Source organism: Ovis canadensis, chromosome 12 (assembly GCF_042477335.2).
Source record: "Ovis canadensis isolate MfBH-ARS-UI-01 breed Bighorn chromosome 12, ARS-UI_OviCan_v2, whole genome shotgun sequence".
Classification (NCBI taxonomy): Eukaryota; Metazoa; Chordata; class Mammalia; order Artiodactyla; family Bovidae; genus Ovis; species Ovis canadensis.
The window spans coordinates 76,379,184-76,395,094 of record NC_091256.1 but is presented as its reverse complement, the minus strand read 5'-3'; the positions used below and the strand labels follow the sequence as shown (position 1 = coordinate 76,395,094).

Genomic DNA, 15,911 nt, shown 5'->3' with positions numbered 1-15,911 from the left:
CCTTGACATGCCTAATGCATCATGTATCTCTGAGCCTTTTCACTGTCTCTCAGCCTGAAACTCCTGCCACATCTTTGTTTGTTTTTTATCTCGTAAGACTCAGCTGAAGCCTTAATCATCTTTTTTATGAGTCTCTTCCTACTCCTAGGATAAGACTGTTCTGCATTATCATCATAGGATACTAATACTTTTTATTGAGATGCTCATCTGTTGCATCAGTATCAGTTCCTAAAAGGCAGGGACCACATTTAATGAGGAAGCACAAGCTGGAATCAAGATTGCTAGGAGAAATATCAATAATCTCAGGTATGCAGATGACACCACCCTTATGGCAGAAAGTGAAGAAGAACTAAAGAGCCTCTTGATGAAAGTGAAAGAGGAGAGTGAAAAAGTTGGCCTAAAGCTCAACATTCAGAAAATGAAGATCATGGCATCTGGTCCCATCGCTTCATGGCAAATAGATGGGGAAACAGTGGAAACAGTGGCAGACTTTATTTTTCTGGGCTCCAAAATCACTGCAGATGGTGATTGCAACCATGAAATTAAAAGACGCTTACTCCTTGGAAGGAAAGTGATGAGAAACCTAGATAGCATATTAAAAAGCAGAGACATTAGTTTGCCAACAAAGGTCCGCCTAGTCAGTTCAGTTCAGTTCAGTCACTCAGTCACGTCCGACTCTTTGCGACCCCATAAATTGCAGCATGCCAGGCTTCCCTGTCCATCACCAACTCCCAGAGTTCACTCAGACTCACATCCTTTGAGTCACTGATGCCATTCAGCCATCTCATCCTCTGTCGTTCCCTTCTCCTCCTGCCCCCAGTCCCTCCCAGCATCAGAGTCTTTTCCAGTGAGTCAACTCTTCACATGAGGTGGCCAAAGTACTGGAGTTTCAGCTTTAGCATCATTCCTTCCAAAGAAATACCAGGGCTGATCTCCTTCAGAATGGACTGGTTGGACCTCCTTGCAGTCCAAGGGACAAGGCTATGGTTTATCCAGTGGTCATGTATGGATGTGAGAGTTGGACTATAAAGAAAGCTGAGCGCCAAAGAATTGATGCTTTTCAACTGTGGTGTTGAAGAAGACTCTTGAGAGTCCCTTGGACTGCAAGGAGATCCAACCAGTCCATCCTAAAGGAGATCAGTCCTGGGTATTCATTGGAGGGACTGATGCTGAAGCGGAAACTTCACATCCACCTGATGTGAAGAGCTGACTCATTGGAAAAGACCCTGATGCTGGGAAAGATTGAGGGCAGGAGAAGAAGGGGATGACAGAGGATGAGATGGTTGGATGGCATCACCGACCTGATGGACATGGGTTTGGGTGGACTCCGGGAGTTGGTGATGGATAGGGATGCCTGGCGTGCTACGGTTCATGGGGTCACAAAGAGTCAGACACGACTGAACAACTGAACTGATTGATTGACTGACTGACCTTTAATCCAGCTTTATAGTCTCAGTGGCTAGCACAGTGCCTAAGCCACGTGAGATAGTACATGCTTAGCAGAATGAACAAACTGGTAGGTTTTAAATGAAACCTAAAAGCACCAGTGATCAGACTCCATCTATTTACCTGGACAAACAAGTCTATCAGAGGAATCCCTGTTGCCCTGGGGCTGTTTCCAGTGACAGAACTTTCTCCTCTGGGACAGATTTCACATTACCCTTAAAGCACAATTGAAGGCCTTCAGAAGATGAAAACATAAAATTCTATTTATCAAAATGAATGGTTGTATTGAATGATAAATGTTAACCAATAAAAGATTTAAGCCACACAGGAAAAAAGAAAAGAAGTAACTAGTAATCACCTGAAACTCCACAGTAGAGTTTGCCATTGTTAAGGCTTTGGTGAATAGTCATCCAAAGATGTCTTTTATGTACTTGCACAGAATTTTATGTATATTTTAAACATGTAAAATTTATAAACAAGGTATGCTGTGTAAAATCCTTTATCAATACGTTATGAACTTCCTTCCATCTCAATAAATATAGAATAATCTTTAACGGCTGTATTCAATACTTGTTTCATCAGTGAGAAAGACACTTGAGCATACACGTTTGCACATTTCTCCAATTATCTCCTTATGATAAATTCCTAGAAGTGGGGCTGCTGGGGCAAAGCTCATGCTTATTTCAGTTTTATATAGTATATATTACCACTTGGTGCCCCCCCAAAATTGTTCTGCCTTGACATTCCCAGTTGTGGCATAAGACAGATGCCTGTTCCTGCCAATTTGAGTGGTGATAAATGTCTTGTTTTGTTTTAGGTGTGATTTATTTGATTTCTAATTTGAATATCTTTCTGCATGTTTATTGGCCTTTTGAATTTTTGCCTTTTCAATTGCCTGGTCACAAACGTCATCCATTTTTCAACTGGAGTATTAGTTCTTTGTTTATATATTTTAAGAAAAAAAAATTTAATAAATTTTAGTCTTTTTATACTAGTCGTTTTAACCCTATTTGTATTGCAAATATTAGCCTCAGTCACTTTGAAATTTGTCTTTTAACTTAGTTCACGGCATTTGGTATGTTTGTTTCAATGCTCAGAGATTTAAAATTTTTATGTAGCCAACTTTTTCTTTTAGGGCGCTGAATTGTGTGGCATTACAAAGAAGACATTTTGCAACCTAAGATTATAAAAATATCCATATTTTCTATAACACTTCTATGGTTCCATATTTCATAGTTTGCGCTTTAGATTCATCTGGAAAACTTGAGTATGAATGGATGAGTTAGAAATTCAATGTAATAATATACTTATGAATATAATTTCATATAAATTCCATTAAATGATGCATATTTTAAAGAATAAAATAGAATTGAATATGGATAAAGAATAAAATATGAACTGAAATAGTATCCAATTTGTGCATTTTTTTAGTTCTGTCAGCTCTGAATGCATTTGTCCAATTATAACCTGTGTTTTTGCCTCCTGGCTTCTCTACAGGGCTTCACAAAGAAATGTCCTTCCTTCTGTAAACATCGTCACTGTAACTGATAAATCCAAGAGTAGGAAAATGCTGGATTACATCACACACACAAATACAACACACGCAGATTTATGTTTGCTAAATGAAAATATATTTGCTAACAATCCTGAATATTCATTAGAAGGACTAATGCTGAAACTGAAGCTCCAGTACTCTAGTCACCCGATGCGAAGAGCCGACAGATTAGAAAAGACCCTGATGCTTGGAAAAATTGAAGGCAGGAGGAGAAGGGGATGACAGAGGATGAGATGGTTGGATGGCATCACAGACTCGATGGACATGGGTTTGAGTAAGCTCTGGGAGATGGTGAAGGACAGGGAACCCTGGTGTGCTGCAGTCCATGGGGTTGCAAAGAGTCAGACACAACTGAGCCACTGAACAACAGCAACGACTTATAGCAATAAGGTATAACATTATATCCACCACTCTTAAATCATATAGTCTTTTGATGTAGAGACACACACTCATATGTTATACAGAACAGAAGCTACTCTAGGTCAAAACAGAGAAAGAATTAATCATAGGAATACAAATATTCTAAAATACAAGGTAAAGAGCTAAGGATCATGTAGAAAATCATAATTAATTGATCTGCAATAAACTCATTCTTTTCCCCAGCATAGTCAAGGGAAACGAAGACTGCTCAGATGATGGTGGTAATAAATGGGCTTCCCTCAGTGCATATCATGTGGCAAGTCCTAATCTAACGGCTTTCCGTACTTTGATACATTTAAGCCCTCTGAAGGCAGTAAGTACTAGTATTGTATTCTCTATACTATACAGAAACTGAGGCAAGGAGAGCCTGAGTGATTTGCTAAGACTACATGTCTTAGCCAATTAGCCAGGTTTTAAGCCTGTGCACGGTGAACTTCAAGTCCAATGAAAATAGCCTTAATAACCACCATAGACTCTCCTGACATCCTCTTGTAACAAAAAACAAAACAAAAAAAAACCCACCGAGACTGAGCTCAGGCAGCCAGTTAACAATCACTTCACAAAGACTCTTGAGCACAAGTGGGTTCGGATTTAAGGACAAAAACGATACATTGTTCCTGAGAGGGAATCACCCTTTGTCAAGAGCTGGCATCCTCAATTCTAAACCACAGTTCCACTTCTTTACTTCAGCGAACTGGCAGGGCTCTTCAGTTTTCCTTTTATATCAAGTAGGGATTACAATAATAACTACTCACGAAAAGGTCTTCTAAACTGTAAAGTGTGAGTCAGTGCTTTTGATGCCAAGTAACAGTTCAGGGGCAAAGGAAACAGCCACCTGTAAGTCTCCAGGTGAAGAAGGTAGGTACCACGCTGCTCCGTAAAAAGCCAGGGCCTAAGGGAAGTCTAAGCCCCAGACAGGGATGGCCAGGCGTGCCCTGCGGGTAGCCACTGCCAGACAGGTGCTGCTAGGTGAGTGCTACCTGGCAGATGCTGATGGCAAAACAGGTCCTTTCCGCCACATCAGCCAGGATTCCAGGAAGAGGCTATTGTTTTGAATTTTTGAATTCCGTGACGTCATTCAGGAGAAAATAACTCTGAGAAGTGCTATGGGCACAGAAACCCTCCCACCTTCTCTCTGTGGCTGAGTCACTGTTTTAGAACTTCCCCCGGCAGAGAACAGGCCTTGCCGACAGCTCCGGTCTCTGTGCTTCCACTGGATGGTACCAGGAGGCCGGGCAGCATCTCCACTGCCTTCTCCGGGGCCACATCCAGTCTTATTTCCTACCTGAGGAAGGGCTCCCGGCAGTTACAGAGAAGACCAGGCACATGGAGGGGCAAGCGAGCAACTAAAGGAAACCCTCCAGACGCAAAACTGAAAGGACACCTCCAAGGGCCCTTGCCAGCATGTCCCTGCTGAAGGCATCTGAGAACTCAGAGGCTGTCTCATCTTGCAATCAGGCTGCTTCGTGGCAATAAGTGACAAACGGTCCTACTTGTCAGCTTACCTCTATTTCTAATATTAAAAGAACGGGCCCATGATGTGGTTGGCAAGGGAAGGAAAAATACCACTTGGATTTTTCTTTCTTTTTTTTAATATAGAAAGTATAGCACATTTCAAGACTTTCTGTCATAAAAAATGTTTTCCAAGCAGAAATTTAGACTGACTGTTCTTTGGCTAAATTAAATTCTGCATCACGTGGTATTCCAGTGCGGTCTGTTCTGAGGTGGGCGAGGGGCCAAAGTGAAGAGGCTGGGTCAGTCTACTCCCGTGTACAGCCGATGCTCGACTGCTAATGACACCTGGCGTCTTTATAAGTGCTTTCCGTCGGTAGCTCACTGCCCCTCCACATAACTCCGAGTGAAGGAGACCACTGCTATCTCTATACTGCAGATGAGGAAACTCAGGCACTGATGAGGCTCCTTGTCAAAGATGACGCTGGAAGTGGGGTAGCTGGAAGAAACCCGGCTGGCAGGTGGGAACTCACAATCCTTTACATGTTCAAGGTTTGGGCTTGTTTCCTCTCTCCTGTCAAAGTGATAAACACCTATCAGAAGGGCCCAGAAACAGCAGAAAATGAAACTAAGCTACCTTCTCTGAGTCAGACACTGGCCTAACCCCTTTCCCTTCAGAAGTGTGAGGTGGAAACTCCTGGCTGAGGTGGGCTGACTTCTAGCATTTCAACAGCCCCAGGTGCACTGAACACCTTTAAGACCTTTCTGAGGCTCAGCACAAGACATTCTGGAATCTTCAGTGGTTAAAGCCAGGATCAGGTTGCTTGCTTTCCTGACTTAAATTTTTTTCAATTTTTTTTTCAGCTTTTATGACCGTGACCCAGCTCTATCATACATTCATCAAACGTTTTTGCTTTTAAGGTTCTTTACCCATTCACTGAAGAAAAAAAGGTGGGTGTGTGTTGAGGGGAAGATGTCCTCTCTGATCTTTGAGAAATAACTTCAGAAGGCAAAAGAAGCTTCTGTAGGCCAGCAGCAAAGTGTCAGGGATGCAGCTAAGGACTACTGCAAGTGAGCACCGAGAGATGAACAAGTTAGAATTTGCTCTTCCTCGTCTGCCAGGCTGTCTCCCAGTCTCGTCTCTCTGATTTTCCTGGGCCCTTGCCTGTGTGTCTCTCCTATCTGGAGAGTCAAAGCAGAAAATGAGGGCTGCTTCCTCAGTAGAACCCCTTTCCTCTTCGATTCAATAATAAATCAACTTCAAAACTGAAACTTCAGTGGGAAGGAAACTGTAAACACCAACACCACCTTCTAGTGACCTAAACTAGCACTATCCAATAGAAATAACGTGAGTGATGTCAGTGAGCTAAACACTGCCAGCAGCCATTAAATAAATAAAAAGAAAACAGTGGCATTAATTTTAATAGTAAATTTTATTTAACTCTGTATATTATCATTTCAACATGTAATCCAAAGAAAACTGGTGAGCTATTTTATACTTTTTTTCATACTAAATCCTCAAAATCTCATGTGTAATTCATACTTAGTTCAGTTCAGTCACTCAGTTGTGTCTGACTCTTTGTGACCCCATGGACTGCAGCATGCCAGGCTTCCCGGTCCATCACCAACTCCCAATTCATACTTTTAGTATATTTCAATTAGGGCTAATCTTATTTAATAAGCTTAATTATCACATGTGGCCAGTGGCTATTATATTAGATGGCACAGACTTAAAACATGATTCTCTCCATTTGTCTCACAAACAATCACAGATCAATGAATCTTTAGTTGATCTTCACCTCATGCAACCAGAAATTATTACAGGAAGGAACAGCAAATTATTACCTGTTCTAAATCGCTTTAAATTTCTGCAAAAAATCTATTTCCCCATTTAATCTTCACCATAACCCGTGAAGTCGGACCCAACAGTATTTTAGATAGGTAACAGATTGACATAACAAGATTGCCCTTTCTCTCTCACACACACATACACACACACATATGCACACACCTGTTCTATGTTCTCAATTTATGTAGCCAAGGACCAGACCAGAACTGAAGCCCCACAGCAGTATGGAGCCCATGTAAAAGAAAGTGGCCAGATTCTTGCTTTATTGATGCTCTTTTATATACCACCATTCCAGAAGAATTTACTCTTATAATCTAAGCACTTTCACTTAAGGGAACATATATAATAATCAGGACCATCTTGGTCCTTAATCAGTCAAGGCCACCTCATCATAAGGAGGGAGCTGGCATGTTCAGGGCCCAACCCAGTTCCTGAACAGTCTCTCTGCCTCCAGCTCCGGGCCTTCTGGAACCCCACATCTTCTCAAGGTCAAAAAGTCCTTGCCTCCAGGGATTCATAAGAGAGAAGCTTATAAGAGAGAAGACACATACACAAATAATGAGATCAGACATATAAACAAGTAAACCAAATACAAAAGTATATAAAATGTATTCTGGGATGGCAGGAAAGAGATTCTTTCTGAAGGTATCAGAAAAGCTTCACGCAAGTTTGGAAAAAGAGCAAGATCTAAACAGATGAAAGTGGGCAAAGGGCCCATGCCAAGCAGAGATCACAGAGTACTTGACCTGGGGCACAGAGGTGTGCAAAGTGGTTACAGGGTAAGTTGTCCCCTCTGGCTATAGAACATGAGGGACAGAGTATGGAACAAGTTTGCCAAAGTGAGTAAAAGGGTAAAAGCCATCTTCAGAGGTCTTGAATGTTCACTAAGGTTTTGGGATTTTACAGCCTAAGAACTGAGTGCAACAGAAAGTTCTAGAGTGGGAGAATTAACAAGGACAAAGGACTACTTTAGAAAAATCTGGTAAAGTCTGACAATTTACAGGTGCAAAAAAAAAAAAATGGAGAGTTAAAAACAAAGCAAAGAAGCGGGCAAACAAAGAGAGCTAATGGAGCATAAATTCAGAGGACCCTGCATTATCCTGGGTTATGGATTACAACAACCTAAACGATGCTGGTGGTAGGAAAAGTGAGGTTAGGAGAATGAGATTTACAGATCTGGAACGGGAAGAGACAAGGGCCTCAAGATTAAAGCCTACTTTACTGAAAGAATGACAGTGACCTTCACGCAAATAGGAAAGTCAATATAACTAAACAGCTTTCCCCATGGTGGGTGGGCTTTGGAAGAGATAATGATCTCAATTTTAACATGTAAATTTCCCTAATAAGGCCTGAATCTGTTCTGTGCCCCTACTTTAATAGTTTAAGTGAATGACAGTTGAAAGAAATCCAATAAGCACTTGGCTTTCCTCAGAACTTGTTTAACTAGTTTCTGATAACTTGAGCCCACTGGTCACTTGCTTTCTGCAAGCTGGTCTTGGCAATCTGCTCAGCTGTCCTCTGAATGACCTCAGAAGATCTGCTGACCATTCTTCATGTCTGACCCGACCACTGAGGGAAGAACATTTACAATCTGGACATGGAACTTCCTGGTCTGGATGTTACTTCTGAAAGGGCCATGGTATTGAGACACAACTTCAGATTTAAAACTTGGTGGAACAGTGGTTAAGAATCGCCTGCCAATGCAGAAGATGCAAGACATGGATTTGATCCCTGGGTCGGGAAGATCCCCTGGAGCAGGAAATGGCAACCCACTCTCTAGTATTCTTGCCTGAAAATTCCATGGATAGAGGCGCCTGACAGGCTGCAGTCCATGGGGGTCACAAAAAGTTGGACACTACTCAGCACGAATGCACGCACATACCTCCATATTTAAAGTGAAGGAAAGTCTACAGGTATATGTCAGTAATAAAGTTCTTTGTCAACAAACACTTGTTTTAAATCTACAAGGCAAGATGCCCATCCATCACTTGATCCTCAATAGTGGAATATTCTATAGCGATTCCGTCTCATATATTTGGAGTTGTCAGTCTCTAATAACCAAAACATCACAGAGAGCAAACAGCTTCATATAAATGAAAATTACAAAGTTGGCTTAAAACTCAACATTCAGAAAACTAAGATGGCATCTGGTCCTATCACTTCATGGCAAATAGATGGGGAAACAGTGGAAACAGTGACAGACTTTATTTTGGGGGGCTCAAAATCACTGCAGATGGTGACTGCAGCCATGAAATTAAAAGATGCTTGCTCCTTGGAAGAAAAGTTATGACCAACATAGACAACATATTAAAAAGCAGAGACATTACTTCGCCAACAAAGGTCCGTCTAGTCAAAGCTATGGTTTTTCCAGTAGTCATGTAGGAATGTGAGAGCTGGACCATAAGGAAAGCTGGGCACCAAAGAAGTGATGCTTTTGAACTGTAGTGTTGGAAAAGAGTCTTGAGAGTCCCTTGGACAGCAAGGAGGTCCAACCAGTCCATCCTAAAGGAAATCAGTCCTGAATATTCATTGGAAGGACTGATGCTGAAGTTGAAACTCCAATAGTTTGGCTACCTGATGCAAAGAATTGACTCATTTGAAAAGACCGTGATGCTGGGAAAGATTGAAGGTGGGAGGAGAAGGGGGCAACAGAGGATGAGATGGTTTGATGGCTGACTCAGTGGACGTGAGTTTGAGTAAACTCCGGGAGTTGGTGGTGGAGGGAGGCCTGGCGTGCTGCAGTCCATGGGGTCACAAAGAGTCGGAGACGACTGAACGACTGAATTGAAACATTTGTAAAAACACAAGGCTTATCAATGCTCCCCAGTATGTCCTTAGAGGCTATAAAATTCAATTAACACTTTTAGGAAAAGGATCGAATGTGTGTATGTACACATACTTCAGAGCCATCCCCAAATACGCCACCTTTCACAGACTTTGTCAAATCTCCCACAACATGTGGTAATAATATTTTCAAACATTTCAAAACATTAAGCTTTTAAAAAGTGGATGAGGCCTCTTTATTCAGTGGAAAATAAAGGCATGATTTAGAAAGCAGAATGGAACTGTCCAGAATGGAATACAGTCCAGTCATGAGTTCTCATGCCCTCTGGTAATGGGTGTTGTAACTGGTCTCCAAAAATGGCTCCCAACAATTCTTCCCCTGCCTATAGGGTCAGACTCAAGAGATGGAGAGCCTTTGTGCTCCCTTGATTGACTCTAGGTTGGTCTTGTGACTTGCTTTTGCTCAACAGAATGCAGCACAATTAACATTCTTGGACTTTCAAGCCTAGGCCTTAAGAGGGCTAGCAGCTTCTACTTCTTCTCCAGGCAGCTAGCTGCCTCATGAAAATGTGACTACCTGATGGAAAGAGAGATCTGAAGCCATCCCGGTCAGCTGAGCCCAGCTGAGCTCCCAGCTGAATGCAACCACATGACTGAAAGTGTTAGCTGCTCAGTCATGTCTGACTCTTTGTGACCCCGTGGACTGTAGACTGCCAGGCTCCTCTGTCCATGGGATTTCCCAGGCAAGAATACTGGAGTGGGCAGCCACTCCCTTCTCCAGGGGATCTTCCCAACCCAGGGCCTGAACCTGGGTCTCTTGCATTGCAGGCAGATTCTTTACCATCTGGGCCATAAGGGAAGAATGTCTGGAGCCCTGGCAGATAAACAGCAGATGAACCCCAGCCACCCCACAGAATCAGGAGAAATAATAAATCAGTGCTGCTAAGTTTGGGGTCCTTTGTGGGTGATAACAGATTAGTGAAACAATGGGTGATGAAAGATATCAAGTGGCTGAAAGTGAGTCTGATCTACCATTCACTTGTGACCATTTGTGATTCTACTGGGATTTTGTAGACTTCTGCTTGCAAGCTAATTCAAGTGGAGAAACGGATAGGACCTTCTCTTCTCATATTCAGACTCTAGCATTCAGTAACATCTAGGTTACCAGTACTGATGTTCACACTGGATTCTGACACTTCTACTCCCAGAGCCCAGAAGGACTAGGAAAACTGTCTCCCTTGACTAGTACACAAAGCTCTCTCTCTCTCTCCCTGTATTCTTCCTTTCTGGAACACCATGCCACAAACCTACAAATGTTGACATCAGAAAGAGTAATAAGATGATAAATGCTGGAGTGAATAAAACTTCACTGTGAGCACTGGGGGGGATGAAGAGAAGCTGGCATAGACCTTAAATGCACTTGGTGGTGTGGACTGTGAGTCACACAGACAGCAAAGACTAGGCAGGCATGGGGCAGACTGAATTATTAGCCCCAATTCTTGACCCTTTTCTACAATCACACCCTTGCTATCAATGTGCTATGGTCAGATGAACTTCTTTGTCCTCTGTCTTTGAACTCTCTTATGTGACTCAATTTGGCTAATAAAATGTGGGTGCAAACAACAGTGTGCCAAGTCCAAGTTCAAGCTTAAGAGGCATCATGTGTATTGCTTGCACTTTTACCCTCCTGAAAAAGAAGAGCATGTTCCCCTTGGCTCCTGGATCCCAGGAGGAAGTTGAGACATGGAACAGAGCCACTCCAGCTGACCAACTGCCTTGTGATCAAGATAGATATGCTTATTGTTGAATGCCACTGAGATCCTGAGGCTGTCTATTACCCAGCAATAGTTGACTAATACAAGGCTTCTTTATTAGATGCCAACATTTGCAAACTACACACGATACTTTAGAACAACAGAAAGTCTTCTTGGTTATAAAAGTTGCAACCATATCAGCAAATGAATGGTTAGATGGTTTCATTGCCAAGCAAAATAAAATACAATATATTGAGTATTACCAAATGAACTTACAAAACAGAAAGAGATTCACAGGCTTAGAGAACAAACTTATGGCTGCTGGGAGGAAAGACAGGGATAAGGGATAGTTAGGGAGTTTGGGACTGACATGTACACAATGCTATATTTAAAATGGATAACCAACAATGACCTACTGTAGAGCACATGGAACTCTGCTCAATGTCATGTGGCAGCCTGGATGGGAGGGGAATTTGGGGGAGAATGGATACATATATATGTATGGCTGAGTCCTTTTGCTGATCACCTGAAGCTACACAACCTTGTTTGTTAATTGGTTACACCCCAATACAAAATAAAAAGGTTATATATATATATATATATGTATATATAGACTATCATTAAACTTTTGCTCTTACAAGTCTAAGATTATCTTTCTACAGGTTATGATTTGGTATTCAAAGTTCTCCATAATATAATCCTAACTTAGTTTTCTAACCAATTTCCTCTCACTTATATTCCATTCAAACTGTATTACTTGAGGGGACGGGGTGAGGCTCAAGAGGGAGGGGATATATATATACACACATATGGCTGATTCACTGTTGTACAGCAGAAACAGACACAACTTTGTAAAGCAATTATACTTCAATTAAAAAAAAAACTAGATTACTTGATTCTGTAATTTTTTTTTTGGATAACTTGTAATTTTTAAATATGTTATATCACCTTTAGCCTTTCCTCGTCCCATTCCTTCCTATACCCTTTATCCAGCAGATTTAGATTCTCCATCCCTTAAGGCCAGTTTCAGCTGTCACCTCCGTAAGAAATCTGTTCTGATCCCATCTTTTAAGGCAGTCTCTCCAACCCTCTGACTCTTATCATGATATGTATGTCTTTTCCTCTTCTGGTATTTGGCTTATTCTGCCTCATAACGCTTCCTCATCCTCTTACAAAGTTCTAGACAGCAAGGCTTATCTCTGTATCCTCCACAGCATTTAGCAAAGGGTCTGACACATCATGTACCAGCTAGTCAATAATTTTTCGCATTAAAGAATGGAAGACGGATGGGAAGTAGCCACGACACTGAGAAGGGTTCGTGGACTTTGGAGTCAGAGATATCTGATTGTATTACTTAGTAGCTGAGCAGCTTTGGACCGGTTAGTCTCACTGTGCCCCAGCCCTCAAATGTGTAAAATTGGGATGGCACAGATTTCACAGGATTGTTGTGAAAATTCAACATGAAACTGAATGCAAATGCTTTTCACTGTCTGACATATGGTGGAAGCTCCATAAGTGGTAGCTCTAATTACAAAAACAACAATGACACAGAATCTCACATAGAAGTTGGTTTAAACAAATCTCTGATATTCAATTATTTCCTCTTAAAAGTTCAATTTTGAGAGTGACAGTAATAACTCTAGTTCCTATTAGCAGTTTTCCCTGAAGGTGTGGTTTCAAAGATCTGGATTCTAGTTTTATTAACTCATTATCGACCAGGAGATTTTTGCAGAAACTAACACTGCAGCTGGCAGTCTTTTTTGGGGGGGAGGGGTGCTGGTCGAAAGTTTTTCTCACTAACACTTTACAGGTTATTTCATTAAATAGTTAGAAATGACACACCTGTAAAGTCTACTAACTTTTGTGAAATGTTGTCTTCAATCCACTTTTCTGTAGAAGCAAAGGAACATTCTCCAGCACCATGGGTTTCATTTTTCACTTTCTGTATCAGAATGAATCACTAAGTATTTTTTGTTGTTTTGTTGGTCTAATATTTACACCATTTGAATCAGAACCATATTCTGAAGAACTATGATCTTCTGAGACACTTAGTACATGTGTCACTCACATAATCGGAGAAAGTATCTGCATAAAATTCACCGAAAAAATCCTCTTCGCTCAAAATTTTTCAGTGTGTCATTTCTGAAAATTTTCAGTTCCGTCGCTCAGTCATGTCTGACTCTTTGCGAGCCCATGAACCGTAGCACGCCAGGCATCCCTGCCCATCACCAACTCCTGGAGTCCACCCAAACCCATGTCCATCAGGTCGGTGATGCCATCCAACCATCTCATCCTCTGTTGTCCCCTGCTCCTCCTGCCCTCAATCTTTCCCAGCATCAGGGTCTTTTCCAATGAATCAGCTCTTCACATCATGTGGCCAAAGTATTGAAGTTTCAGCTTCAACATCAGTCCCTCCAATGAATAACCAGGACTGATCTCCCTCAGAATAGACTGGTTGGATCTCCTTGAAGTCCAAGAGACTCTCAAGAGTCTTCTCCAAAACCACAGTTCAAAAGCATCAATTCTTTGGCGCTCAGCTTTCTTTAGAGTCCAACTCTCATATCCACACATGATCACTGGAAAAACCATAACCTTGACTAGACAGACGGGCCTTTGTTGGCAAAGTAATGTCTCTGCTTTTTAACATGCTGTCTAGGTTGGTCATAACTTTCCTTCCAAGGAGTAAGTGTCTTGTAATTTCATGGCTGCAGTCACCATCTGCAGTGATTTTGGAGCCCCCCAAAATAAAGTCAGCAACTGTTTCCACTGTTTCCCCATCTATCTGCCATGAAGTGATGGGACCAGATGTCATGACCTTAGTTTTCTGAATGTTGAGCTTTAAGCCAACTTTTTCACTCTCCTCTTTCACTTTCATCGAGAGGCTCCTTAGTTCCTCTTCACTTTCTGCCATAAGGGTGGTGTCATCTACATATCTGAGGTTATTGATATTTCTCCCGGCAATCTTGATTCCAGCTTGTGCTTCTTCCAGCCCAGTGTTTCTCATGATGTACTCTGCATATAAGTTAAATAAGCAGGGTGACAATATACAGCCTTGACGTACTCCTTTTCCTACTTGGAACCAGTCTGTTGTCCCATGTCCAGTTCTAACTGTTGCTTCCTGACCTGCATACAGGTTTCTCAAGAGTCAGGTCAGGTGGTCTGATATTCCCACCTCTTTCAGAATTTTCCACAGTTTATTGTGATCCACACAGTCAAAGGCTTTGGCATAGTCAATAAAGCAGAAATAGATGTTTTTTCTGGCTCTCACTCGCTTTTTTGATGATCCAGTGGATGCTGGCAATTTGATCTCTGGTTCCTCTGCCTTTTCTAAAACCAGCTTGAACATCTGGAAGTTCACGTATTGCTGAAGCCTAGCTTGGAGAATTTTAAGCGTTGCTTTACTAGTGTGTGAGATGAGTGCAATTGTGTGGTAATTTGAGCATTCTTTGGCATTGCCTTTCTTTGGGATTGGAATGAAAACTGACCTTTTCCAGTCCTGTGGCTACTGTTGAGTTTTCCAAATTTGCTGGCATATTGAGTGCAGCACTTTCACAGCATCATCTTTCAGGATTTGAAATAGCTCAACTGGAATTCCATCACCTCCACTAGCTTTGTTCATAGTGTTGCTTCCTAAGGCCCACTTGACTTCACACTCCAGGATGTCTGGCTCTAGGTGAGTGATCATACCATCATGATTATCTGGGTTGTGAAGATCTTTTTTGTACAGTTCTTCTGTGTATTCTTGCCAGCTCTTCTTAATATCTTCTGCTTCTGTTAGGTCCCTATCATTTCTGTCCTTTATTGAGCCCATTTTTGCATGAAATGTTCCCTTGGTATCTCTAATTTTCTTGAAGAGATCTCTAGTCTTTCCCATTCTATTGTTTTCCTCTATTTCTTTCCATTGATCGCTGAGGAAGGCTTTCTTATCTCTTCTTGCTATTCTTTGGAACTCTGCATTCAGATGGGTATATCTTTCCTTTTCTCCTTTGCTTTTCACTTCCCTTCTTTTCACAGCTATTTGTAAGGCCTTCTCAGACAGCCATTTTGGTTTTTTGCATTTTTTTTCCCCTTAGGAATGATCTTGATTCCTGTCTCCTGTACAATGTCACGAACCTCCATCCATAGTTCATCAGGCATTCTGTCTATCTGATCTAGTGAAAATTTTATGTTTATGATATACACAAGGTTGGAACAAAAACCTAATGGAGCAACATGTGTATGATAATGACAGGCAAGTTGTTTAAGAACGCTTGATCAATTTTAAGCTCTAACAACTTTGCACAGTGATGTTTATTGTATTACCGTCTAAAAACGCAGTGATATATCCCCAGTCAATAATGTGTTAAGATGCTCATATATTACTCCACAGTTCTTGGCTCTATAGGTAGAGACCACTAGAGGCAAGTTTGTTCCAGGCAACAATACATCTTGAAACAAACCAAAGGGAACCCTTCTTCCTCCATAAGCATGAGCCTACTTGTAGTAGAGCGTTATCCCTTCCACAGTGTTCCCAACCCTTCCCCAGGGAACTGAAGCAGCCATTGCAATGGACCAAAGGTGAGAGACTAAAATGCCACAGAAGCTCTGGACAGAGACTGAATGGTGCAACTTGAGTTGTTCACATAAACATTATTTCTAGAAGATTCTTTAA

The 15,911-nt window shown here is 41.6% G+C and overlaps 1 protein-coding gene across 1 annotated transcript in view; it reads right to left on the bottom strand.

The window, feature by feature from the left end:
- The window catches only part of C12H1orf21 (chromosome 12 C1orf21 homolog), a 241,062-nt gene that overhangs the window by 136,266 nt on the left and 88,885 nt on the right, over nucleotides 1-15,911 (bottom strand). The gene's annotated exons all lie outside the window — the stretch shown is intronic.